This window comes from Amborella trichopoda, chromosome 9, assembly GCF_054954075.1.
Source record: "Amborella trichopoda isolate Santa Cruz 75 chromosome 9, AtrichopodaSantaCruz75HAP2 v2.0, whole genome shotgun sequence".
Taxonomy (NCBI): Eukaryota; Viridiplantae; Streptophyta; class Magnoliopsida; order Amborellales; family Amborellaceae; genus Amborella; species Amborella trichopoda.
This window is the reverse complement of record NC_142344.1, coordinates 26,750,014-26,777,288: the sequence shown is the minus strand read 5'-3', so window position 1 is coordinate 26,777,288 and position 27,275 is coordinate 26,750,014. Positions and strand designations below refer to the sequence as shown.

Genomic DNA, 27,275 nt, shown 5'->3' with positions numbered 1-27,275 from the left:
CAAAGAACTTCACTATCATGTCTCTTCTTGGAACAATGGTTTTCCCAGATATAGATAAATTAGAAAAAAATGTATTGCCAAAAACACATATGGTTTTACATTCTAGTAGTTATTTAGGTTTCAAGGTCTTTCGGCTGGATCTATGGTTGCCAAAAGGGCCCTATAGTGGTTCCTATTGTAGAAGCATCAGAGATCGGTAGAGATCCTAGACTAGGAAGTAGCTTCACATTTTATACTTTACTCTGATCATTATGCTTGAAGATTGTTATTAAATAGTCATGGATATAGAAAGTATTGGCATATAGCCTTGATTATAAAAAACTATAAACAAGAAAGTTTTGATACTATTTTGTTCCATTTTTAACCACTGGAACCGTATTTTCCCTAGCATGAAAATAATTCATAATTAACCATTGGAATTATCCTGTGCATATTCGACTACCATTTGGAATCTTAAACTGCACATGGATTGCACTTTAATAGTCCTATTAAAAAAGAACATCTGTAAGGACCACAATATTCTCTCAGTCCAGAGATGTGCACAACGATGGAGGGTGAAACAGAGGCCTAGCACCGTTTGAAGTATCGTCGCGCGTGTATAAGAGCTCAACGCCGTCTGTGACCTAGCGCTATTTGGGAAATGAAGAAGAGAGAGAGAGAATCAGCGTCGTGCGTGAAGATAGGATGAGCATCACCGTTAGTAGAAGAGGCCTAATGCCGACTGTGAAGAGAGAGAAGGAAGAGCAGTACCGCATCCAAAAAGGCATTGCGGCGAGTGAAAATTTGAGCATCGCCGCCAGTGTAGTGCCATTTGGTGCATCGCCACGTGTGAACTGGAGTATTGTCAGAGAAGGGGGAACGCTACCAATACCGCACTTGTCCGTACTGCACGTGTAAAGCCGCATCTGTCAGAGCCGAACATGTCAGCTACAATAACCTTCACCTACCCTGAGTACTTGACGCCTTGGAGAAGCCATTGCTTAGAGCTCGAGGTGGCCCGCGAGTGGGAGATTTGAAAACACTGTGAACACCAGGTAAGTGGGTTTAGTACCGTGCATCATTTCACTTCATAGGATCTAAATTTAAGTTGCTATGAAGAGCAAGATGATGGAATGAGGTATATGAAAATAAATGAATATAAAGGGGTTGAATGAGTGATTGAGCATTGAGTAATGAACTTGATAAATTTATAAAGTAGCTTCCTTGTAAAACTTGCTTAAATTGCTTGACATGAATAAGGCTTTTGCTGGGTTTCTTTTTGGCTTGTGAAATGGTGTATATCATGTGGATAACTTGTTAAATTGTGAAATAAGGGATTTTTCCCGCAACTGTGAGGGTCTTTGCCTTGGGATTTTCGACGACCAAACGGTGCCCAAATGGGTCCAAATCAGTTTTGAATGAAAGATATGCAAGTCTATTTTTGTTTTCCTCTCTTATTATGTTAAAATTTTGTATGGATTAAAAGATATGTTCCAAAATGTTGGGGCCTATCATTGCCCACAGTGCGGTTAATTCCAGCAACTGTGACCCTTTTTGTGCCGCACTTTTTGCCAACCAAAGTTGTCCAAACGTCTTCAAACTGCTACCATTTGAAAGATCAGTGAATAAGCTTGAAGTTGCATGTTTTGATAATTTTTAGATTGCCCGTAAAATTCAAGTTACGCCCTAAAATGTATGGGTACATCACACCCACTGTTGCAGGAAACTTTTAGCAACTTTCAATCGTTTTGAGCCGAGTTTTTGACCTAGTAGAAGTTGTTCAAATTCCTTCAAATCACCACCAGTTTAAAGCCCTGGTTATGAACTTAATGTTGCATGTTTAAAGTTTTTCAAAAATCCCCCTAGATTGGGGAATTACACCCCCGAGTAGAGGGCTATGTCATGGTTGCACCTCACAAAATTTGTGTTATGCTCGTTTTCTGCCACCTTTCTCGGAATTACTCATTAAACTATTCAAGTAGCTATGTAACGTCTTTGATAAGTGATAAATTTGAGTAGTATGCAATGTTTTTCATGCGAATGCCATAGTGTTATGTGGTTGGTGCTACGCAAATATGTGCTATGTTATAAATGGATAAGTGCAAAACTAATGTGATTATTCTATGATGAATGTTACATGATAAGTGTCAAATCGCTATAGTTGACATCTAAATGTAAATGCCTTGTGATAGCTTATCCAATGGATGCTCCATCATAAATGTTATAATGTTTTGTGAATGCTGTATGATTCTGAATAAGACTTCGTTCTTGCATGATGAAAATTTGTTTTATCTGTTATAATGCCCTGATTTAGCATGAATGAAATTAGATGCTTGAGCACTATAAGAGGCCATAATAATGACCACTACGTAATTGGACAAACATTAGTAGTGGGCCCTGTTCTATGGTAATACTGTGATAATGGCCATTATTTCACTTGTACTAGTCGCTACGTGTTGGGGCATCCATCGGTAGCAGATACTGTTTTACTGGTACTGCTCGTTACGTGATGGGGCACTCATCGGTAGTGAGGATTGCTATACTGAGGAAAGTGATGCCGGTTATATCCCCTAACTTGCTGAATGATAAGATGCAGTTAGGGGAATGTGAAATGGGAGGGTCGCACCCCCGAGATTTACTGAGATGAGATTAACGACTAACGCCTTGCAAGGTAAGTGCATATCGAAAGCCCCAATGCACGTTGGGGACCGTGTGTGTGAGTACGAGGGCATTACGAAGTGGATTCACCCACTTGTCATTGCCCTCCTTCTACAAGATGGTAGAGGTCCTAAGCAATGGGATTGGCTTAACCTGATAGATAGGGCCTCTACTTTGGGAGTAGGTGAACTAAGGAATGGGTGGGTAACATTATGATAGTGATTGTGAATGCTGATGATTGTAATGATTGAATGATGCCTGACATTTGGATATGATGACGTAATTGATATATTGATCTTATTTCTAAGATACATAACTATTGCTTGATGACCTCCTATAATTGGAAGAATTGCTTATGATACATGAATGGACTCATTAATGATGCATAATACCTAGATCTACTTACTGGGCTTTCTAGCTCATCCCCCTGCATCTCCCCACTTGTAGATTGAATGTGCCAAGTCGAGGGCCAGAAGTTCGTGTGTTGCAGTTAGGAGCTGAAGTCTTTCTGCTTGTGAGGAAGTCCAGATCTTGTATATAATTGGGCAATTAGTTGTTTATTTCGGAATGTATGTACTTTTGGGCTCTGGTGCCCCAAACTCAAGTGTAATATTTTTGGAAGAACTTTCTATAATGTCCTTTTAATGATGTATGGATTCTCCAAGTTTTAAATATTCATCTGTTTTTAGAATTATTGATTTAGTTATTTTCCATGGTTTGCTCCATTTATCGCATTACTAAAGCGTTGAGTTCACTCTGACCTGAGTGACGTACGCTACATAGAGATCATGAATCTGTACCCCGTCATCCTCTGTTGAGTACAGAATGGGGGTCGGGGGTAGGGTCATGACAGATATAGTATCAGAGCCACCATGATAAGATTCTTGGCCTAAGGGGTTTTAAAGAGTCCTTGGAATAGTTTTAGAATAGATTAGTGACTAGGTGCTCCTGTGCTAGGTTGAAGATGCCGAGGGCTTGTGCCAACAATGTGAGCTCCAACATTGAGAAACCGAGATGCTCGGTGAAATTTATAGAACTCTGGGTGAAGTAACCCAGATGATGAAATAGTCAATGCCAGCTCAGCCTACCTCGTAGCAGAATGACAGTAGCCTTATAGAGAGGTTTAGAAGGCTGACACCCCCAACCTTTTTGGGGCAAGGAGAAGTAGAAAAAGCTAAGAGGTAGAAGAAACAGATAGAAATGATCCTAGAAGTGTTGCATTGCTCGGATGAGTAGAAAGTCAGATTAGGAGCCTTCATGATGGAAGGAGAGGCGGAACATTGGTGGGACTCGGTTAAGCAATCCTGGAGGGAGTCAGGAACCAAGGCCACATGGGGAAACTTATTGGTGGTGTTTGATGAGAAATACTTCCCAGAGTCTGCCAGGGAGAGGAAAGAAGTAGAGTTTATTGAACTCCAGCAAGGGAGTGTGACAGTTGAACAATATGCCACTAAATTTGCGGACCTATCTAGGTACGTGCCTCACATTATTAACACCGAGCCACGAAAGGAAGCCAAATTTGAGAGGGGCCTTCGGCCGGATATTAGAGGAAGAGTACTGTCGCCCAACCTGAAGGCTAACGCCCCATTGGTAGACCTCACTTTAAAGATTGAAAGGGACTGCAAGGACCATAGATCGAGGAAGGAATGAAAGATGAAGGTTATGCCGACGGGGAGGTTTTGAAAGTAGCCTCGACAATTTCTGAGGAGGGATATTAGGGGAAAGCCCTACCAGCTTAATCAGAGGACCTAGAAGAATCACCCAGGTAATATGGAAAGTGATCGATGCCCGGTATGCTCTCATTATGGAAAAGACAACCTCAGTACCATTGAATGCTACAGGAAACGGAACGTGTTTCTCATATGTGGCAAGCCCCGCCATTGGGTTAAGGATTGCCCTATGACAAAGGCAGAGGACCGACCAGAGGCACAAGGATGAGTGTTTTCCCTCACCAAACAAGAAGCTAAGGTGTCCACCTTGGTGATCAGAAGTACGTTCTCTATTTGTGTTGTTAAATCTAGAGCCTTAATTGACCTTGGTTCCTCACACTCTTTTATTGCACCCCATTTTGCTTGCTATAATGTTGAGCTTGCATGTCTTGATTATACTCTAATTATATGCACTCTTGTGGGGGATTCTATGGAAACTGATAGAGTGTATAGACAATGTGGAGCCACAATTGATGGGTGTTACTTGCCTGTGAACTTGATCGTTCTAGATATTCAGGATTTTGATGTTATTTTGGTCATGGATTGGTTGTATGCACACTGTGCCACCGTCAATTTCCTTGAAAAGACGGTGACCTTTAAACGCCCAGACCAAAATAAACTACACTCTAAGGGCACTAGGGATACTCCACCTCTGCACTTTATTTCTGCTCTTTAGGCCTCTCGCCTCCTGGCTAAGAGATGTGAGGGATATCTAGCTTATGTAGTAGAGAATTGGGATGTTCAGTCCCAACTAGAAGGGATACCAGTAGTAAGAGTATACCCTGAGGTATTCCCTGAAGAGTTACCATTCCTACCTCCAGTGAGAGAAATTGAATTTGAGATAGATGTAGTCCTTAACACTGTTCCCATTTCTAAAGCTCCATATAGAATGGCTTCAGCAGAGTTGAAGGAGTTGAAAGAACAGTTGTAAGAATTATTAGATAAAGGATTCGTCTGACCCAGTGTGTCACCCTGGGGTGCACCGATCCTATTTGTAAAGAAGAAGGATGGGTCCCTGAGGCTATGTATTGACTATAGGCAGTTGAACCAAGTAGCAATGAAGAACAAGTATCCCCTGCCTAGAACTGATGATCTTTTTTACCAGCTCCAGGGGGGACCAAGTGTTTTCGAAGATTGATCTTCGGTCTGGTTATCACCAGTTGTGAGTCAAGGAGGGAAACATACTGAAGACTGCTTTCAGAACTCGATACGGTCATTATGAGTTTCTTGTGATGCCGTTCGGGGTTAACAAATGCCCCCACGGTGTTCAAGGATTTGATGAATAACCCTTCCTAGATGACTTTGTAGTGGCCTTTATCGATAATATCTTGGTATATTCAGAGAGTCGAGAACTGCATGAACAACATCTAAGAATTGTCTTGCAAACATTGAAATCGGAGAGATTGTATGCTAAGTGGAGTAAGAGCACGTTTTGCTCCCCAATGTGGCTTTCCTTGGGCATATTATTTCTAAACATAGAATCATGGTTGACCCCTCTAAGATTGAAGTTGTAATTAAATGGGAAAGCAAAACAAATGTGACCGAAGTTCGTGGTTTTCTGAGGTTAGCAGGATACTACATGCGCTTTATAAAGGGATTCTCAAAGATTGTGCTTCCCCTTACTCGGTTGACCTAGAAGAATGTAAGATTTGGGGGGTCAGAGGACTGTGAGAGAAGATTCCAGGAACTTAAGAAAAGACTAACCACAGTTGCGATACTGACCTTACCTGATGGAAATGAGGATTTTGTGATTTACACCGATGCTTCTCACAAAGGGCTTGGGTGTGTACTCATTGCAATGAGGGAAGGTCATTGCTTATGCCTCCAAACAGTTGAATCCGTAAGAATATAACTATCCAATGCGTGACTTGGAGCTTGCAGCCATAGTATTTACGTTAAAGATCTAGAGGCATTATCTCTATGGGACCCGATTGAAAGTGTCACGGATCACAAGAGCCTCAAGTACCTATTTTCCCAAAAAGAGTTGAATATGAGGCAAAGAAGATGGGTAGACTTATTGAACGATTATGACTGTACAATTGATTACTACCCATGCAAGACTAACGTAACAGCAGATGCCCTAAGCAGGAAAGTTGTGGTCTCAGTGGCATATCTGATGTTTCGAGAGATGAGATTGTTAGAGGAGCGGGTAGAGTGGTACCCACCTTGGCCCCTCAATGAGGAGGGAGGAATGCTTTCCTGTCTGAGGATGGAGCCTCAATTATTTCAATGAATCCGAGTGGCTCAAAAGGGAGATCCTTAGCTTGTAAAGATTCTAGAAGAATAGAAGATGGGTGGAAAAGAGGATTTCTCTATGAGTGGTGATGATTTGTTAAGGTTTAAGGATCGAGCATATGTCCCTAATGACAAGAGTATAAAAATGGTTGTTCTAGAGGAAGCACACCACTCCCGCTACATGGTATACCCTAGGAGTACAAAGATGTACCAGGATTTGAAAAAGACCTTATGGCAGAACAACATGAATAGGGATATGGCTCTGTTTGTAGTTAGGTGGTTGACGTGTCAGCAAGTGAAGGTGGAACATCAGAAACCCACTGGACTGTTGCAGCTCTTGTCCATACCAGAGTGGAAGTTGGAACACATCACAATGGATTTTTTTTTGGATTGTCCAGATCAAATGTTGGACATGATAGTATCTGGGTCATTGTGGACTGATTAACTAAGCTGAAAGAACCATCTTCCCCTGATAGAGTTTGCCTACAACAATAACTTCCAAGCTAGCATCCAGATGGCACCATATGAGGCCCTATACGGGAGGAAGTGTAGATCACCCATCATCAGAGATGAGGTGGGCGAAAGGAAATTACTGGGGCCCGAAGTAGTTCAGATAACTTCTGAGAAGATTGCCTTAATTAGAGAGCAGTTCAAGACAACCCAAAGTCTACAAAAGAGTTATGCCAATAATCACAGGAGAGACCTCGAATTTAAAGTAGGTGATCAGGTCTTCCTGAAGATATCACTGGCCAAGGGTATTACGAGATTTGGCAAAAAGGAAAAGTTGAGCCCGCATTATATTGGGCCTTTCTAAATTTTGAAAAGAGTTGGGAACATGGCGTACCGACTTTCCCTGCCACCTGAACTGGCTAATATTCACAATGTCTTTCATGTATCATTGCTGAGGAAATATCAACTTAACACATTGCATGTTTTGGAATACAATCCAATCCCACTCAAGGAGGAGTTGACCCATGTTGAATGGCCAATTGGGATATTTGACCGGAGAATACAAGTGTTATGCAATAAAGAAATTCGTCTGGTCCGAGTACAATGACAATATCACTCAAGAGAGGAATAAACGTAGGAACGGGAGGACGAATTAGTGAGAAATACCCCCACCTTTTTTATTGACACGAATGTGATTTTGGGGACAAAATCCTTTTAAGGGAGAGATGATGAAAGGACCATAATTTTCTCCAGTCCTGAGATGCGCACAGCAGTGAAGGGTGAAACAGAGGCCTAGCACCGTTTGGAGCATTGTCGCACGTGAATAATAGCTCAGCGTCGTCTATGACCCAGCGCCGTCTGTGAAATGAAGAAGAGAGAGAGAGAATCTGTGCCGTGCGTCAAAAGTCAACGCCGCATGTGAAACGTCAACACCGCGCATGAAGATAGGGATGAGCAACACCGTCTGTAGAACAGACCTAAGGCCGGCTATGAAGAGAGAGAAGGAAGAGCAATGCCGCGTGCAAAAAGGCATCGCCGCGAGTGAAAATTTGAGCATCGCTGCGAGTGTAGTGGCATTTGGAGCATTGCCGCGCATGAACTGGAGTATCGCCACACATGAAGGTAGAGAAGGGGAAAAGATGTGACCGCTGCCAGCGCCGCACTTGTCCATGCCGTACGTGTCAGCACTGCGTCTATCAAAGCCGTACACGTCAGATACAATGACCTTCACCTACCCTGAGTACTTAAGGGCTCTCCCCTCCTCTTTTAACCACGGTTCCCCTCACTTTTCTTTTGCACTTTCTCTCTCTAGAACCAGTGGGAGTTAACGCCTTGGAGAAGCCATTGCTTAGAGCTCGAGGTGGCCGCGAGTGGGAGAGTTTAGGACACTGTGAACACCAGGTAAGTGGGTTTAGTGTCGTGCATCATTTCACGTCATAAGATCTAAATTTAAGTTGCTATGAAGAGCAAGATGATAGAATGAGGTGTATAAAAAAAAATGAATATAAAGGGGTTGAATGAGTGATTGAGCATTAAGTAATGAACTTGATAAATTTATAGAGTCATTTCCTTGTAAAACTTGCTTAAATTGCTTGACAGGAATAAGGCTTGTGTTGGGTTTTGTATTAGGCTTGTGAAATGGTGTGTATCATGTGGATAGCTTGTTAAATCGTAGGATAAGGGATTTTTCCAGCAACTGAGGGTCTTTGCCTTAATATTTCGACGACCAAACGGCACCCAAATGGGTCCAAATTGGTTTTTAATGAAAGATATGCAAGTCTATTTTAAGTTTTCCTTTCTTATTTTTAAAATTTTGTATGGATCAAAATATATGCTCCAAAATGTTGGGGAATATCACTGCTCACAGTTGTGGTTAATTCCAACAACTGTGACCCTTTTTGTGCCGTAATTTTTGCCAACTAAACGGTGTCCAAACATCTTCAAACTTCTACCATTTGAAAGATCAGTGAATAAGCTTGAAGTTGTATGTTTTGATAATTTTGAGATTTCTCGTAAAATTTGAGTTACGCCCCGAAATGTGTGGGTACATCATTACCCACTGATGCAAGAAAATTGTAGCAACTTTCAATCGTTTTGAGTCAAGTTTTTGACCTAGTAGAATTTGTTCAAATTCGTTCAAATCACCGCCATTTTAAAGCCCTGGGTATGAACTTAATGTTGCATGTTTAAAGCTTTTCAATTTTAAAGCCCTGGGTATAAACTTAATGTTGCATGTTTAATGTCATTAAATGTTTCCCATGTTTTTAGATATTTTTTATCTAGCTAGCATTTATTCTATTATGAATTAGTTAACTATCATTAATTTAGGCCACTAAAGCTCATTAACATTAGCTGAGCCAAAAATCCGGTTTTCCATAAGTGATTTCTCTAGCCCTTCACTTCTTAGAAAGCCACCCTTGGTTGTTTAGTAATGACAAAATGTCCTTAAATTATGTTGTTAATTATTTGGAGGTTTTTGTTGGAGAAATGAAAATGGCTCTTATTCCTTTCCAGCAAGGACGAAGTTGGAATTAAATACTCATTTTTTTGTCAAAATTACCCTGTTTGCATTAGATTTAAGCCACCACATTTAACATTCATAAATACTACCAAAGGGAATAGAATGGTCATGCCACATCAAAAAAAATAAGGTTAGATTGGTTAATAATATGAAGTAAATTACCAACAAGTGGTTACTTCTTAAAATTTGGGAACCTCCTCAATTATTTTAATGAAAATACCCAAGTGCCTCTTTCTATATTTAGAACTCTGAACAAGATATTGTATTTTGGTAATTTGGCAACATAAGTGAGTAAAGCCAAATGAACCAAATGTCATTTTCTTGAATTCGATCTCGAAGTTTCCTTAAAAAATCATGTTTTGAGTTTGGAACCTAAAAAAAGGCAAGGGTATTCATATCTTTGGACTCAATTGACTTAAGAGGGGCTAAACTAAAAAATGAAGCTACTTGTTCCAAATTCCAAATCTGGAATAAAATTGTTTTCAATGTAGATTGATATTCCAGTTTTGAAAATGTATTTATGCCATTTGGATCAAATAATTTAAATACATCAATTTACTTGAAGAGCCATGATAGATTGGGGTTACAATCCTCAAAGAAGGGCATTTTTAAGCATTGTTAACAAAATCCTTGGAGAGGTATCCATTTTAAAAAGTAGCCACTTTATAAGTAAAATAGTTGATTTAACACCACTATTGATCTTTTATGGTGGTTTGACTATATAAATGATATTTTTATTTGAAAATGTTGACTTTATATCGTGTCTAAAAGACCATATAAATGATAGTTTCCAATAAATAAATGTTGTTTTCATGTCAAAATATCACTTTACTCAAATAAAATGTTTTGATAGGATCATAGTCCTATCAAATTAAATAAAGCCTCACCTCAAAACTCTTCGAAAATTGTAGTTACAATGTTGGAAAAATTTCATATCCATAATTTCGGCTTTGACTATTACGGTTGTGAAAAAATTAAGATTTCAAGCCAAAAATTGTAACACATTTTCTAGACCATCTATTTTTCCCTAAAAATAAGCATTCACTGATCCGTAGGATCTGTACCATTTTTTTAGCTCCAAAATTTATAGTCGTTATTGAAAATTGATTTTAGAGCCATTGTGGAGATTTCCAATGCCCAAAGTGCTTTCTGGAAAAGGATTCGAGATGAGGCTTTACTTTGTTTTCATAAAGCCTAGGCCTTTTAGAAAATGCATCATTTACTTAAAAATGCTATTTACTTAAAAATGACAATGCTTTTTTGACATTACAAACTAGAAGACGGGCAATCGAGCATGCTTAACAAAAATTTTAGGGAGATGTGGATTGATTATTCAAAAGATATTTTTCTCCAAATCAATGTTAAGTAAAAATTTGGGCATCTCGAAAACGCATTAAGTAAAACAGACAAAGTTTGAATGTCCTAATGTAAATAAATGGCACCGCTAGACTATTTTAGTAAACAATCAATGTTATTATGAGAAACATATCACATATGCAAAGAATGCATCAGTCAGGAATGAGGATTAATACAAATTAGAAGATAATGCTATTTTCAATTAGAACTCACTTATGTCTCAATGCATTTAGAGAGACTATAGAAAGTTTGGCTGTATCCTAGTTGTAAGTCAACATTGCTAAAATTTGACAATGTAGAGTTAGTTTTTTCCATAGGGCATTAATAATGGATAAAGACAAGCATGCCAAGATTAAACCAAATGAGGGAACAAATACTAAAATAAAGAGATGGGCATGTCAAGAATAAATTAGGAGGAATATCTAAAAGTAATTAATAAATGCCAGTTTTAGTTAACCATGGTCAGCTAAATTGGTGGGTTAAGTAACTCATCGTCCCACATTTTAAATAGAGAATGCCATCTCTCTCTCATACAACTTGCAGCCATCTCTCTCACATCCAAAGGCTTCATCTTTTTATTGATTCATCTCCCATTGCTTATTTTTAATAAGTTAATTCTCATCCTTTTTATTCGTTCTTTGTAAGGAGAAAAACACAAATCCCATCAGCCCACCCTTTTCCTTTTCCATTCTTTTGCTCAGGACTGGGCACATCATGTAGAGATCTATATCAATAGACTATTTCTACCAAAAGCCCTTGTTGAATCGAGATTTTGATTATTCTTAAGAGAACAATCCCTGTTTTCTTAGGTTTTGGATAAAACTGATCCTTTTAGTTTGCTAACAAGAGAAGAAAACAATAATTTTGTCACTTCTAATGGCGAATGAGGATGAGATTGAAGATCCAAACTTTAATCCTTTGATCCTAGAAGATTGGGTGGTATTTTCAATGTTGAAATGGGGCAAATCACACCTAAGTACTATGGAAATGAGAAAAATCTCAACTGAACAGCATGGAAATGAGAAAAATCTAACCTACATGAAGATGAGATGTAAAGGTATGTAATGTTATGTGAATGGTTGAGCTTCATGCAGATGTGAAGATGATGAGGAAAGATATGAGGACTATTCAAGCCTAATGACATGCGGGGTAAAAAATTGTTCAAATCAAACAATATATTGGGCAAATTTTGTAGCTATTTTGTGGGTGTGATAAATTGATAGTAAATTTGCATGCAAACATGCACGTATCAGTAGTTATAGTTTCATATGCATGTTACTAAGCTTGTTTGTTTTACAAAGAAAAAATGTTAGTATATTAGAATGATGACATCTCTCTATTGTGTGTAAAACAAGAAAACAGCCAAAGGCTTCAGCGTTTTATTGATTCATCACCTATTGCTTTTTTTATCACTTCTTATGATGGCGAACGAGGATGAGATTGAAGATTTGAACTCAATCATTAGATCCAAGAGAATTTGGGGGTATTTTCGAAGTCAAAATGAGGAAAATCACACCTAAGCATTATAGAAATGAGAAAAATCACAACTGAATAGCATGGAAAGAAGAAAAACCCAACCTACACGAAGTGGAGATGTGAAGGTATCTATTGCTATGTGAATGGTTGAGCTTCATGCAGATGTCAAGATGATGAGGGAGGATACGAGGATTATTCAAACCTATTAACATGCTGGGCAAAGAACTGTTCAAGCCAAACAATATATAGGATAAATTTCATAACTATTTTGTGGGTGTGATAAATTGATAATAAATTTGCATGCAAGCATGCATGTATATGTAGTCATAGTTTTATATATGTGAGTAACATTGTTTATTACATGCAAACATTGACGTTTATGTAGACATAGTTTTATATCCATGTCAATAAGCTTGTTTGTTATTTGAAGAAAAAATGATAGGATATTATTATGATGACATCTCTCTATGTGTGTAAAACAAGAAAACAATGTAGGTTTTCTTTTTCTCCTCTTTTTAGCTATTTCCCATTCTCCCCCCCCCTCCCCACCCACCCTAAAATCAGAAGATTTATGACATAATTTTCTTGCTAAAGCTTGACAAAAAAATTGGAAATTTTACTAAGTCACTCTAAGAGGAAATACCAATTAAGTTGTTGAAAGCAGTTGAAACGATGTTCAATTTCCCATTTCTATTGCTTCTTGTCTCCAATTTTTGCTAGTGTCTCCCTGTATATATTTTTTGCTGTCATAAAAGAAAAAATAAACCAAAAAATATGGAAAACTATCAATCGAACTTCACCATGCTCACTAAAACTTGTCGGTTAAGGTGTTGTTAACTACTATTCTACATACTATATATATATATATATATATATATATATATATACAGAGAGATATATATATATATATATATATATATATATATATATATATATATATATATATATATATATATATATATATAAAAAGGAGGAAATATAATCTAACTGAAATTTCAAAATAAAACACGAGTACACTAGTATTTCCAATGTAATTCAATATCTTATGTCTCTTGAAAGAATAATGATTTTCCTGGATACAGATCGATTAGCATTAAATCTAATGCCAATATTATATCCGGTTCTACATTCTTTAAAATATATTGGTTTCAAGTTCTTTTGGTTGAATTTATGTCTACATAAGGGCCCAATGGTCAACCCTTACGTAGAAGAACCATCAACGAATTAGTAGAGAGAGAGAGAGACTATACCTATGAGTAGCTTCATACTTTATATTTCGATATCGATAATAACGCCTAAAGATAACCATTATTAAACCAATAATGGAGACCTGATCTGAAATTAGGTCAGTACCCACACCATCTACAATGCAACAAACTTGCTTGAGCAAAGAGCAGTTTGGACTCGACTATTTAGCAAACTATTTTGCCAAGATGATAAGGTGGCATGGATCATGTCCTTCTTGCTTACCCCACATATGGAACCTAGGGACAAACAGGTGGCAATTAATGTTTGAGAGCTAGACATTGGCTGGGAAAGGAACTCAATGTGGCGATTATTGACACACATGGAAGACCAGTTTCCTGTTACTAGAAAGCACACTTTGCTAGGGATTATATCTTTCATAATACATAGCTAGGTTGAGCGTGATCCAACAACTATATTTTGGGAAACTCATGCCAGTATGGTCTAAATTTCAAATCATGTGTATCAAAGGAGCAATATAGTATCAAATGCCTCGCTAAGACATGGCGTCCGAGTAACAAATGGATAGGATCCGTGCCAAATTTTACAAGGAATTTCTATGAGCAGAACATGATGGCTAAACTTGCATAGGTTTTGAGTTATCGGTGTAGTATCTGGTTTAGGCAATTTAGGCCTGACAATAGCAATCCTTCATTAGGAGGCTCTTAGTTTTTATGACATATTTACTTTCCTTATTAGTGTATTCTTTTGTGTTGACATAGCAAAAAACAAAAATGGCCCAGATCTTGAGCTTTCACGTAATCCACCACAAGAAACCTAGATATTGAACTTATTTAGCCTTGCTACCAAGAAGCCACAACAAATATAGAACAAAACCTGCTAAATTTTAAAGATACGGAGAAAAAGAGAGAAAATATTCAATAAGAATCGTACATTTATTGGAAAAATTTACATTCAATGGTAACTCTAAGGCTCAGGGAAAAGAAATTACCTGAAACATATAATTCACATGGCATTGCCAATCCACCAGGCAGCAGTAGAGTAAACGGTTGTCAGCTTTTGGTAACATCACATTGTATCCCTCACAAATTTGTCTTTTATGCTCTGTCATCTTATAAATTAGTAACCCTTCTTTTTCAGCAACATATGCTTGGAAAGCAAACGCAAGATCCTCTTATAAAGTGAGTTATAAAGCTCAATACTACTTACTACGCACAACAATAGTTCGTCATTAACCAAACATGAAACTCTTTATTCAAGGTATCTCCACCCTTTTTTGTTTTTCTTTCTTTGTTTTATAAAAATGCATCTCCATCCATTATGTTAATCAACTCTCAATCCAGTATTTGAGTAATCACTATTAAAAACTGCAACGAGAAAAATATTTACAAAATACTATCGTCAGAAAAGAAGACAATTGTTTTTTGATTTGGAACACATATGTGCAGTAAATTAGCAAACAATGATTGGAAATATTCCATAGGATAGACAATCATAATAACAATGGACATGATGATGCTTAACCCTAAAATCTACCCAAAGAACGCCTACTCTTTGTCCATAGAACAAAGAGTAACACCTAGAACTAGACGTTTATAAACCTCAAAAGTTGTTTCTTCCTTGAAAGCAATTATATTTCATTTCCTAGTTCTAACTCACGTGCATTTCACAGCTCCCTAGTTGGCAATTTATTGACCAGACTCTCATTCTCAACACAAAGTCTCCCAACTAAATTTCCAATTTAGCAAATGACAAAATCAATTGTTGATTACAGCTCCAGGAATAAAGATGTAAAACTGACACAAAATAGCAAAAGTAAAAATGGTACATGAGAATGCATGTTCATATTCTTTACAAAATTGCCTGATCTAACCACTAATCGCCCGGTTAGAATGGAACCGGCCAGTGGCCGGTTCCGGTTTTGGATGGTTAGGGTGATGAACCGGTATTTTTGAAAAACAAATTTAAAAAATGTATATAAATTCTCAAAAATAAAGAATTTGAGTTGTAATACATTTTAAAATATTATTTACATTATGGTAAAACTTAAAAATTTCTTTGGTCATTAATACTTGCTCTTATATTTTTCCATCTTTTTTAGAAATTTTTTTAAAATAGCCCTTGGAAAATATAAAATGGGTTAAAATCCATTTTTTCCATTAATTTTCAACTTCATTTGAATGTGTTTTGTTTTAATCATTCTTTATATGTTTTGTATATTTCAGTGGATTTTTTTTGTAGTTTTTATTTTTTCTCAACACTTTTTTTACCGCCCAAGACTTGCCCGGCTAGAGCAATTGAATCGGCCGATTTACTGGTTAGGCTTGTTAAACCTCTTCCATACCCATATTCGGTTAACCGTTTTGGTTCGATTTTTTAAACACTGCATGTGCATCACAATATGTGACTATCAATGCTGTTAAAATCTTATCTGTAGATATAAATAAATATCAGGTACCTGAGCAAGAGTTCCTTTGTTACTGCTAATCTTGAAACATTGAATGCATCGGAGGGTATTTTCTGCATGATGAAAATGGATGGTGTGAAACCCAATTGTATCACTTAGCTATCTTGTCAACAGATGGAGTAAAGGACGATCTGAAATAGATGCTTGATATTGAGATAGTTATAATTTCTGGGTTATTCAAGATAACCCACTTTTCGACGGCACCTTCAGTACATATGGCAGTGCAGGAGATTTAGAAAGGATGAAGAAAAGCAATGCAAGCCTGATAATGTAACATTTTTTAACTGTTTTTCAAACTCACACCAGAAAACGTATGGGCTACTCGTGAATGTGAGGTGAGGATGAAATGAGGCAAATGGACTAGCATAACTCAATTAGTTAATTTAACTTTCTTATTTGGTATCTTACAACTTTATTTATATCATTGTTATTTCACAATTGTTGGTAAGAAATACCGCCTCGTCATAAAATCCATTACTAACATCATTTTCTGATGCACAGTAGCTCTATCATAGGACTTGATTAAAAATTAAGAGTCTGAATCAAAGTTACCGAGAGCAGAAAAGTGAGAAGTTACAGGAACAGAAACGAGAGCACGGAGTGAGTCTAACTCAAAGTTCCATGGGCAGCAAAGCGAACTCCGTACATGGCCTGGGGATGGGAGTGAGTTTCATGACTTATAGAGAGCGGAGCACAGTACTATCAGGATAGGAGCAGGTTCCCAACCAAAAGGGATCACATTGTGCCTTCCTTAGGATCGAGGTTTTCTGGAGTTCACTACTTCCGTATATTGCAAACTAAGAGCGAGTTCCATTAGATATCATGTTTAACTCTTTGCAAATACGTGGTTCCAAGGCATCAATGTAATAAAAAATCATGGCATTGAGATTTCTTTTGAATTTTTTGTCATTGGAGCACTATTTCATACCAATTTCAGCAAATATCAGTATTAGGGTGCATTGGAGCATTATTTCATACCGAATTCAGTGAAAAACCTTATTGTGATGCATTGGAGCATGATTTCACATCAAATTCAGTAAAAAACTGTCTTGTGGTATACTATGCATAGCTACCCCTTAATTATACAATACCTTCTCTAAATTGGCACTCAATGCTGAGGCAAGAATTACCCTTCTCAAGTCTATACTATTGACACTTAATGATGGGCTAGATTTCCCATTTCAACTAAGTTTGTAATCGACGATTGAGCACATGTATTGTGCTCATTCACAAGCATATTGTACATTCCTCCCTCAGTCAAAAGGCTCAAAATAACACACTAGGTTGATTGCTTTAAGTTAAAATTGTGGGAACCATATAGCAATTGCTAGATGATTTGAGGAAAATCGAATACTATAAATGAATAAAATAAACTTTGTAAGAGTAGCTCGCTCATAGGATACTTGGTTCTTGGTATGATGAAATCGTGGCTCGGAGTGATATTAGAGCCATGATCTTGCGCATGCGGATTTGGATCCCACTTGCTAGGGAACTTGATCCCAAATAATAAGAATCCAATTCCCATAACTTTGGGTATGAGATCCTAATATGCAAGGAAGCATCTGGAATCGAGATCCGATCAGTGCACGGGATCTCGATTCGGGGGTAGAAGTGGACCCCACATGGGCGCTCTTGGTAACTATGGTCTGAATGAATGGCTCCACACTAATATGATGAAATTCATCATAGCATTCGACCAAATCAAGGAGTACCTCACCAAACTTCCCATCCTTAGTCCTCCTAATCCAAATAAACCCCTATTCCTATACATATCTATGAAAGACAAGACCATGGGGGCAATGTTAGGATGGTACGATGACCATGGAAAAGAACAAACGATATACTACATCAGCAAAACCATGGTCGACTATGAGACAAGATACACGAATGTGGGGAAGCATTGCTTATCACTTGTGTGGTCTATGCAGAAGTTAAGACATTGTCTTATCTCATACAGTCAAGCTCATCCAAAAAATAGACCCACTCAAGTACCTATTGGAGAGACCAATCCTTAATGAGCATTTGGCAAAGTAGTGAATGCTATTGAGTGAGTTCGAGATCGAATATGTTACTCAAAAATCGATTAAAGGACAAGCCATTGCATATCACTTAGCTAAACACGCACTACCAGATAACACTCCTGTCAACACGGATCTCCCTGATGGGTACCTCTTCACAATTGAGGACTCAATTTGGGAGCTATACTTTGACGGTGCAAAGAATGAGTACGGGTCAGGTATAGGAGACATATTATGCTCACTCGAGAAGATTTTAATGCCAACAGCCATCAGATTGAATTTTCCATGTACCAATAACATTGCTGAATATGAAGCCTTGATACCTGGGCTCGAGAATGCCATGGGAATGAAAATCCAGCAAATACGAGTGATTGGTGACTCCTTACTCATCATAAACCAAGTTCAAGGGATTTGGAAGGTGAAAGAAGAAAAACTTAAACCTTATCAAGAAAAGGTGGAAAAGATGATCCCATATTTTAAGAAAATCATCTTTTAGCATGTAACTAGGAAAAATAATCAGTTCGTCGACACCCTTGCAACCTTTGCCTCAATAGTTGATATTCTCCCAGAAATCACCACCCTCTCATTCTACATCAGGAACAAACATGACCCTTCCCCACCAAGGATCAAAAATGAAATAGAGCAAGAAAATGAGAACGATGGGAAAGTGTCTCTCGTGGCTTCAGATGCACTAGTTAAGGAAAAACCATTGTTCCACTCCACTATGTTTTATCCCTACTAAAAGATGGGTTATACTCCGAAGGAGCCACCAAAAAGGATAAAGAAGCCCTTCGAAGGTTTTTGATGGGATTCTTGGTAAGAGATGACCTCCTATTCAAGAAATCCTTCGATGGCATCATTCTACGGTGTCTCGATCAGCTAGAAATCGACCAAGTACTGACATAGTTATACAATGAAGGAGGCCATTCTGGGGCAGCCGCCCTTATCTCAGAAAATCAGGCGCCAAAGGCTATTACTGGGCCACCATGGCTGAAGATTGTTGGAAGTTCGTCAAGAAGTGTCCCAAATGTCAACTTCAAGGAGACCTCATCCATGCGCCGCCGTCCGCACCACTCAACTCAACACGACTCGTATGGCGCTTTGCCATGTGGGATCTTGATATCATCGGAATGATATCATCAAAAGCCTCAAACGGCCACCGTTTTATATTAATGGCTACAGAGTACTTCACAAAATGGGTACAGGCCGCATCATTTGTCAAAATAGAAGGACAACATGTTGCCTGTTTCATAAATAACAATATTGTATTCAGATTTGGTGTTCCTGAGTAAATCATTACCGACTATGAATCCAATTTCATAAATGAAAAGGTGTGTAAAAAGTTTAAGATAACGCAGAAATTATCCACACCTTACTACCCTTAAGGAAATGGATAAGCAGAGGCCACAAAAAAAAGGACTTCTCTAAAATAATAGACAGAATAATAGAAGGTGGCAAAGATTGGCACGAAAAACTAAACGACGCCCTATGGGCCTACCGGACAACTGAGAAGACTCTTATTGACATGACCCCATACTCATTGGTGTATGGTATGGAAGTAGTGCTACCCATTGAATTTGAGATACCATCTCTCTAAGCACTCATTCATAGAAATTTAGATGAGGGACAAAAGATCGAAGTACAAATCGCTGCTCTCGTTAATTTGGATGAAATACGACTATGAGCGACACAAAATAATGTTGCTTATCAATGTAGGATCGAGAGGGCATACCAAAGAAAAGTTGTTCCTCGACAGTTCAAAGAAGGGGATACGGTACTCAAGAAAATCTTCCACTCTCCTGCAAATCCACAACCTTTAGGCAGTTTCAAACCTAATTGGAAGGGATCATTCGTGGTTACCCGAGTGCATGCAGGTAATTCTTACAAGATCAAAAACCAAGAGGGGTATGAACTCAACGACCCCATTAATGCGATGCATCTCAGAAAATACTACCCATAACGGGCTCAAAAGTATGGCGAAAACCTGAAAAGGCATCACAACGGAAAAAGGAAAGAACATAAAAAAAATGGACGTGGTGAAAACCTGATATGGCATTATGGGTAAAAAGAATAAAAAAAATTCCAAAAAGGAGCCTTCGATTCAAAGCACTCAAGTATAAACAAGTACTTGCAAATTCCAACAATACTGCACAGGCAGACTCTGAGGATGAAGACTCCTCCTAAACCCCGCAGGTTCCCAACATAACCAACTCAGAAAGATGTGGAAGGGTAACATGAATGGAAGACCGAATTGACTTTGACGAACCCTGAGATAACATCGAGACCTCTCCAAGATGGAAGTCCGGCTAGAATCCAGAGAACTCTTTATGGATCCACAAAGCACAGGATAAAAGTTCCAAACGTAAACGGACAACTTCAAGATTTTTGAGTTCTCACAATCCCACAAGAAAATCCTCTCATCATCCTTGGGTAAAACTTGATAAAGAAAATGACCACCAAAGGAGCCACAGGTGGCAAACTGTAAGGCTCGTCCCTTTTATGAGTACTTTTGCAATTTGACTTTTAAATCATCCATTTTCAAAAGCAAAGCTCTTGTTAGAAAGGACTTCCTCCATAACTACAAGAGGTTAAACTGTTAGTCAACCTAGCCTCGTTCTCAAAGCCAACTTTCTATGCCTGTTATGAAGGCTTTGAACTAGTCAGGCATTCCATGGTTATGTGAGTATAACTACCAACTACTACATATAGGAAATGGGTGAACCTCGTCGATGACAAAATTGGCCAGTTTGTGAGCGTTTTTCTCTCGACTAGGTCCCCTGAGGCAAAATGAGGCAAGCTCATCTATGTGTGTGTATATGACGACCCAATAGATGGAAATTCGAGGCAAAAACCCTACAATTAAGGGGCTGAGTTTGTAAAAATTCAGTTTGAAAGACGTGTGCAAAGAGAGTATCCTGTTATGCTCGGTAAATCAATTGAACATGTACAAGTTAAAAGACCTCTAACAGGGGCAATGAAAAAAAGAAAAGAAAAAAAGAGATCAAGTGGAACAGAAAACAAAATTTTGGGTATCTCAAAACTCTTATTTTATTCATCCATTAAAATGGGCTTATTACAGGCATTCACGCCAATAAACTTGGTCCTAGACCCAAATTCCTATTGTCTTAACATACTTCAAAAAAAAAAAAAAAAAAAAAAATACAGAAAAATAACGCTGATAATGAGATCAACTTACTCATGCTAAGAAAGAAATAAAGAAAATAAAATATTTTGGCTCTGCAGTCTTTGACTTTGGATCAACATCCTTCTTGAGTTCCGCCACAAAGGCAACCCATTGAGCCAATTCGACTTCAACCTCTTCCAAGTTGATGTCACATGTGTCCTCATTGGATTTTATTCGTTTATTTGAACAAGAGGCACCATATTCTCGATGAGCACGAGATTCTAAGTAGGAACAGAAGATTCGCCATGGAGTCTCGAAGATATGGGGCATAGTGGAGGAGGGCAGGCATGTTCCCACCAAGAATCATAGTTGGAAGTACTTGTGGGCTTGTCTTGCTTAGCTAACCTCTTACTAGAAGAAGACTTCTTCCCCTTCCATGACACCCTCCTTGACCAGAAGAGTGGAAGAGTGTTGTCGAAGCAGAAAGATAGGGCGACAATCAATCACCACTCCTGAAGAAGTATAATTCTGAGTATGCCAAAACTGGCGAAGAACCCTTTGAGGGAAATACCCCTCTGTGAAGTGCTGCCCTGCTAGAACAAGACATGAACGCCCCATAGCAGACAGCAATAGGGAAACATTTTCAAGACCCCTGATCACCCAATCAAATGACGACAACTCGTCAAGAATCTTGCGATAATAATTGACATCTCGGGGTCGAGTGGTGTCATTGACATATGCTAGTCCCAGAGTAGCAAATACAACTGTAGTTGATTGAGGAGGGTGGACAACAACGATGTGTTTGTAAGTCCAAATCCACAAAAAAAAGGAGGCCAAAGCGTCCCTAAAGGTCACATAATAAAAGTCTGAAACCCCATAATGATCTGGGGAAAATTGGTTTGGGCGCCCAGCCCAGACTAGGCGACACTATGCGTGTCGCCCAGACTTGGGCGACACAGGCCGTGTCGCCCAACTGGGACCCTCTCGAATAAAGCCGAGCTTTTTTCTAGTAAATTTTTGTTGCAAAAACATGAGTTCCAGAACCAAAAACCAGACAAAAAACTGAGTTCCAAGGGCAAAATAAAATAAAATTATGTTAAAAAATAGACCTGCAAAATCATGATAATGCCCTCAATAAATCGGTCACCTCGCGTGACCCGGTCGTGAAGACCCCGATATATGCCCTCCAACATAGTCGAAACAATGGTGTAACCTGCTCATTCTCAGAAGGCATGGACTACGGGAATAAGGGAACTGCGAACCGTCTTATGACCACTCGGAAAGAGAATAGAGCCCAACAGCACAAAAAGAAAAACAAGGATCTGTTCAGCAGCTCGAGATTGCTCGCAATTTCAGACCAGCAACTCCATATCAACCCACTGACTATGTGAAGAATAAGCAGTCCCGTGCCCATGATAGAATGGTCATCAGTGGAAGTGGAGGGTTGATATGCATTCTCTGCTAAGTTCAGGCCAGAAATTCTGACAACTTCCTCCAAAATGGGCGTTGTCTCGCCTGTAGGAAGAAAGAAAGTGTTCATCTGATAGTTGAACTTCTCAGCAACAGCCTCAAGGAGTGGAAAGTTCACAAGGCAATTGAAGCTAGAAGGGCCATGAGCTCGGGTCGCTGCCTAGCTGAAAGAAACCAATCTCGGAACTAGGGTCCGATGAAAGGAAATCCATTGCAATGTAGGGGAACATCACCCAGTCGAAGGCCTTGCGAGATATAAGCAGGCAGACCTTCAAGGAACTACTTAACTCTAGGAAAAAGGCGGGAATCCTCCTCCTCTCTTCCGTTGACAACCCGCTCAAAAAACTTCCCCTTACCCTTGGAGATCGCGTTGTCCTTCTTAGGAGCCATGAAAGCCTAAGGATGGGTGCAATAAAATCCTGTAAAAATAGAGGGAAGATGATGAAGGAGGGAGAGGATGAAGGTGAGAGGATGAAAATTGAGTTTGAAATATTAGAGAAGAATGGGAGGGGGATGATTTTTAAAAAAATAAAAGAAACCCAACACAAAACGCTTCTTATAGTTATCCATTTCGGCAAACAGCAGGTTTAGATAACCCTAAAACCAAGAAAAATCATAAAAAACATTTTGAGGGTCGAAGATCTATGCAACTACCCCGTGTCACCCAATTCTGTACTCAGACTTGGGTGACACCACCTATGTCGCCCACACATTTTTTTTAAAAAAAACCCTATTTCATCCCTTTGTTAAAAAAATAAAAATAAAAAATAAAAAATAAAAAATAAAAAATAAAAAATAAAAAATAAAAAAATAAAAAATAAAAAATAAAAAAATATTTTGGGCAACACCATCCATGTCACCCAGCCTGTGAGGGCGACAAGCCTCGGGTCGCCTAGGTGACACCATTGGTGTCTCCCATATATTTTTGCCAAAAATTTTCTGTTTTTTTATTCCCCCATGTTTTACTTAATAAAAATATAGAAATTTTTTTTTTATATGAGCGACACCACCCGTGTCGCCGGGGCGACACTACCTATGTCGTCCAAAACGTTTTTCTCGAACATGCCCCCACTTGACTTTAGGGTCTTCTGGTATGGTTCTTGGTGTTTTCATATGTTTTTACGACCATTTTAAAACAATTTCATTAAGTTTAAAAAATCTCAATCTCTCCTCGGTGGCACGAGCCTAAACTGGCAACAAATTTTTCAAAATTTTCAAACATTTTAATTAATTTTTCAAAATTTTCAAGTGCTCATTGATGGAATGAGCCTAACCTTCCAACCAATTTTCCCAAAAAAAATAAAAATTTCAAAAACTCAGAAAAGAAAAGAAAAAAGACAATGCTCCTTGGTGGCATGAGCCTAAACTGCCAACCAATTTTTCAAAAATAAAATTTTCAAAAAAAATAAAATAAAATGGAAATCGCTCCTTGGTGGCATAAGCCTATACTGCCAACCAAAGTCCAATCCAGGCCACAACCACCCTGTTCAATAGAAAAACGTCAAACTCGTGCGATGTAAAAGAGCTGAGACAGGAAAAACATCAAACTCGTGCGACGTAAAAGAGCCGAGATAGGAAAAACGTCAAAATCATGCGACGTAAAAGAGCTAAGATAGGTAACGTCTAGCCCCATATGATGCAAAAGGTCAGGTGTATCTAGGGTATAACCACCCTGAAGAAACATTTATCCCCATACGACGTAAAAGGTCGGGTGTATCCAGTTCAACATCAAACTCGTGCAACGTAAAAGAGTCGAGGCAGGTACCGTCTAGCCCTGTATGACGCAAAAGGTCGGGTGTGTTCTGAGCACAACCACCCTGCTCATTGAAAAACATCTATCCCTATATGACGTAAACGGGTCGGGTGTATTCTGTCTATCCTCATATTGACGTAAAAGGGTCGAGTGTATAGTCCATCGCTGCATGAAACTACATAGAGGGATCTATGGTTGCAGGAGTTAAAATTACTAACCAACCTTGTTTTTCAAAATCTTTCCTATTTCAAAATTTTCACTATATGTCTTGTGTTTTCCAAAACTTTAATTTCTTTGTTAAAATCGTTACATGTCCCTACTCCACGTTCTATTTCAAATCTCCCCCTACTTTCAAAATTGCTAAAAGACTTTTAAAATTTGAAGGAGCTTGGACACCCGTACATGATGATTATCACGTTTGTCGTGTAGCTTCCTCGTATCTCACAACAGATTCGGTCAGACAAGTCTTTACTTATAGAAGGCCTTTCCCTATAGACAGCCTTAGCAAATCCTAAGGAGATAAAAAAAAATGCCAGGGTTAACAAAAATTCAGATTGTGAAAGCCCCTGAAGTTAAGTGGCATTACCAAAAAATCCAACTCGAGTTTCAAGCTTGTGTAACTCATCAACATCTCACGTTGAAAACCCTAGGAGGAAAAATGCCCTAGGTGGGTGAGCTCGGTGAGCGCAATGACTTGAAGGGATAGTAGGTGTGCTCCCTAACCAAATGACTTCAGGACGAAATTTAAAATGTCTGCTCTATCTTTGATGTTCACTTGCCCCTCGAAGGAGAGGGAACGCCAAAGTGTCTACTTCTTTGCCACTCGCCTATCCCCTGAAGGACAGGGAATGCCAAAGAGGGGCATCTGTAGACACCCCATTTTAAAACTGATAAATTCTATGGTTTCCTGAGCCTGTAGGATCACACGTAACCAAGTAAATCCAAATCCATAGTTCACATAGCCTATCTTGTGACCTGAAACTAGTCTGCTTGCCCAAAACCCTCCAAAGCCCTGTTTTAACCCAGATTCTTGAAAATGCCCTGTTTTACGAAAATAATCATTAAAAATAGTAAAAAAATCCATTTTGACCCAAATGTTTTCTAATAGCTTCACAAGAGGCTAAGGAAAATGCCTGAAAAAAAATTTTCAATTTGGAGACCATTTGGTTTAGGCGATACAGCAAGTGTCACCCAGATTTGGGCGACATGGCCCATGTCGCTCAAACCATTTTGCCTCGAACCTATTTGTTTTGCCTTTATGAATTTTACCCTATTTTTGGGGCGACACTACGTGTCTCCTAGGCAACACGGCTTGTGTCGCTCATATCCGTGACCCTCAGAATTCTCACCTTTTGACCACGATTTGTTTGTTACGCGTGCTTATCTTTACCAACGAGTTTTGACCTCTATAAGGCCTCTTTTTGTGGTCATTTGACAGGCGAGAGAGAGAGAGAGAGAGAGAGAGAGAGAGAGAGAGAGAGAGAGAGAGAGAGAGAGAGAGAGAGAGAGAGAGCCTGGGATAGAGAGAGAACGATTAAGGATATAGATAAAAAACTCAGAGAAATGAGAAACCCTAGGGATAGTTTCAAGAAACCCCCAACCCCGTGGAACCTCAACCCTTAAGACCGAGAGAGCATAGATTTAAGACAACGACAACCATCTATAGGGCACAACCACCCTATACTGAATAAACTTGCTGGTTAATATCTGGATTAGAGAGACAAAGGAGGATTGGTTCTGATGCGGGAGAGACCCAGAAGGCTCTGGAGTCCCGAGCCAGCTCGGTATCTTTCTTCCATTTTATCTCTTTTTCTTTTATTGTTTTCACTTTATTTTGATATGTTTGTTTATTTAACAATGTATTTTGTAATGTCCTGGATCATGCTGGCTCTGCCATAGATCTAAGAATAGATCAACTTGTTTTCAGGCAGATCTAGGCTCAGATCTGAATTCGATTTGTCCCACCGTCTCTATTATTCCATTTTCATTAGTTTAAGTTGTCAGATCCGAGAGATCTTCAACATCCGAAGATCTGTCAGGTTTGCATCATAAACACGCATGCCGTCACAATCGCGTGGCAATAAACGCAACTCAATTTCGTGCCTAGGCGAAGATTTTACAACTTTTGAGTTTTTGCCCTAATTTAAAATTCTGGTGCTGGAGTTTACAGTCAATATATTGGCTTCATGTGTAAAATCCGACCGTTCATCATGCATGGGTTTTGGACAAGAGATACCCTAGACCTTATGCACATGATGGAATTGGTCTTGCATTGATCGGGTTTGCGAGCGTCGCAATTTGGCCACTCGAGTGAGGTGTGTCGCTGTTGATTTTTATGCAACTTTCTTCACGGGTTTGCAACTTCTCTCTTACTTTTCTTCGCGCTGGGGTGCCGTCATGGGGTGTACCACATATCAAAACACTCGTCTTGACAAGATGAACAAGCTCACAAATTTTGAGCATGATCCATTCTTGGACGAGTGAGATATGGGTGTCGCAAGTCACTATTCATGATTGTCGCTTTGATGGTGATTACTTGCAGGGTGGCCACAAGGGAATAGTGTGCGGCTCCTTCTGTTATGTTCTTTTGCCCATAACTTTTTCTTGGAGTGTCCGTTTAAGATAAAATTTTACCTTGGGGTTTGCAACTGTGCCAGATCCAATGGTGGTTGTCCCACAGCTATTTGACTCGCCAAAAAGAGAGCTCTAGCTACAAGGTCTGCTTCAGGGTGCTAGAGGCTAATTCTACCGAAACTGTTTCTCAGTCTGCACTGCCTTAGACCTATCGAAATGTAACGAACTTGGCAAGAGACTTTTTGGAGTCCTTACGAAGATCTTGACCAGTTCTGGACT

At 38.9% G+C, this 27,275-nt stretch overlaps 1 long non-coding RNA gene across 6 annotated transcripts in view; it reads right to left on the bottom strand.

Moving 5' to 3' along the window:
• Positions 1 to 378: 378 nt before the first annotated feature.
• Positions 379 to 27,275, bottom strand: part of LOC110006919 (uncharacterized) — a 49,224-nt gene continuing 22,327 nt past the window's right edge. The window contains exons 2-6 of one of the 6 annotated variants that reach the window (XR_016041709.1): positions 16,049 to 16,110; positions 14,582 to 14,701; positions 13,028 to 13,127; positions 751 to 1,021; positions 379 to 629 (exon numbers count right to left, since the gene is read on the bottom strand). This is a non-coding gene — a long non-coding RNA (uncharacterized LOC110006919). Of the gene's footprint in view, positions 630 to 750; positions 1,022 to 7,454; positions 8,420 to 13,027; positions 13,128 to 14,581; positions 14,702 to 16,048; positions 16,111 to 27,275 lie in introns of those variants that run through there. The other 5 variants (XR_002280303.2, XR_002280304.2, XR_016041708.1 and 2 more) reach the window with 5 other exon arrangements.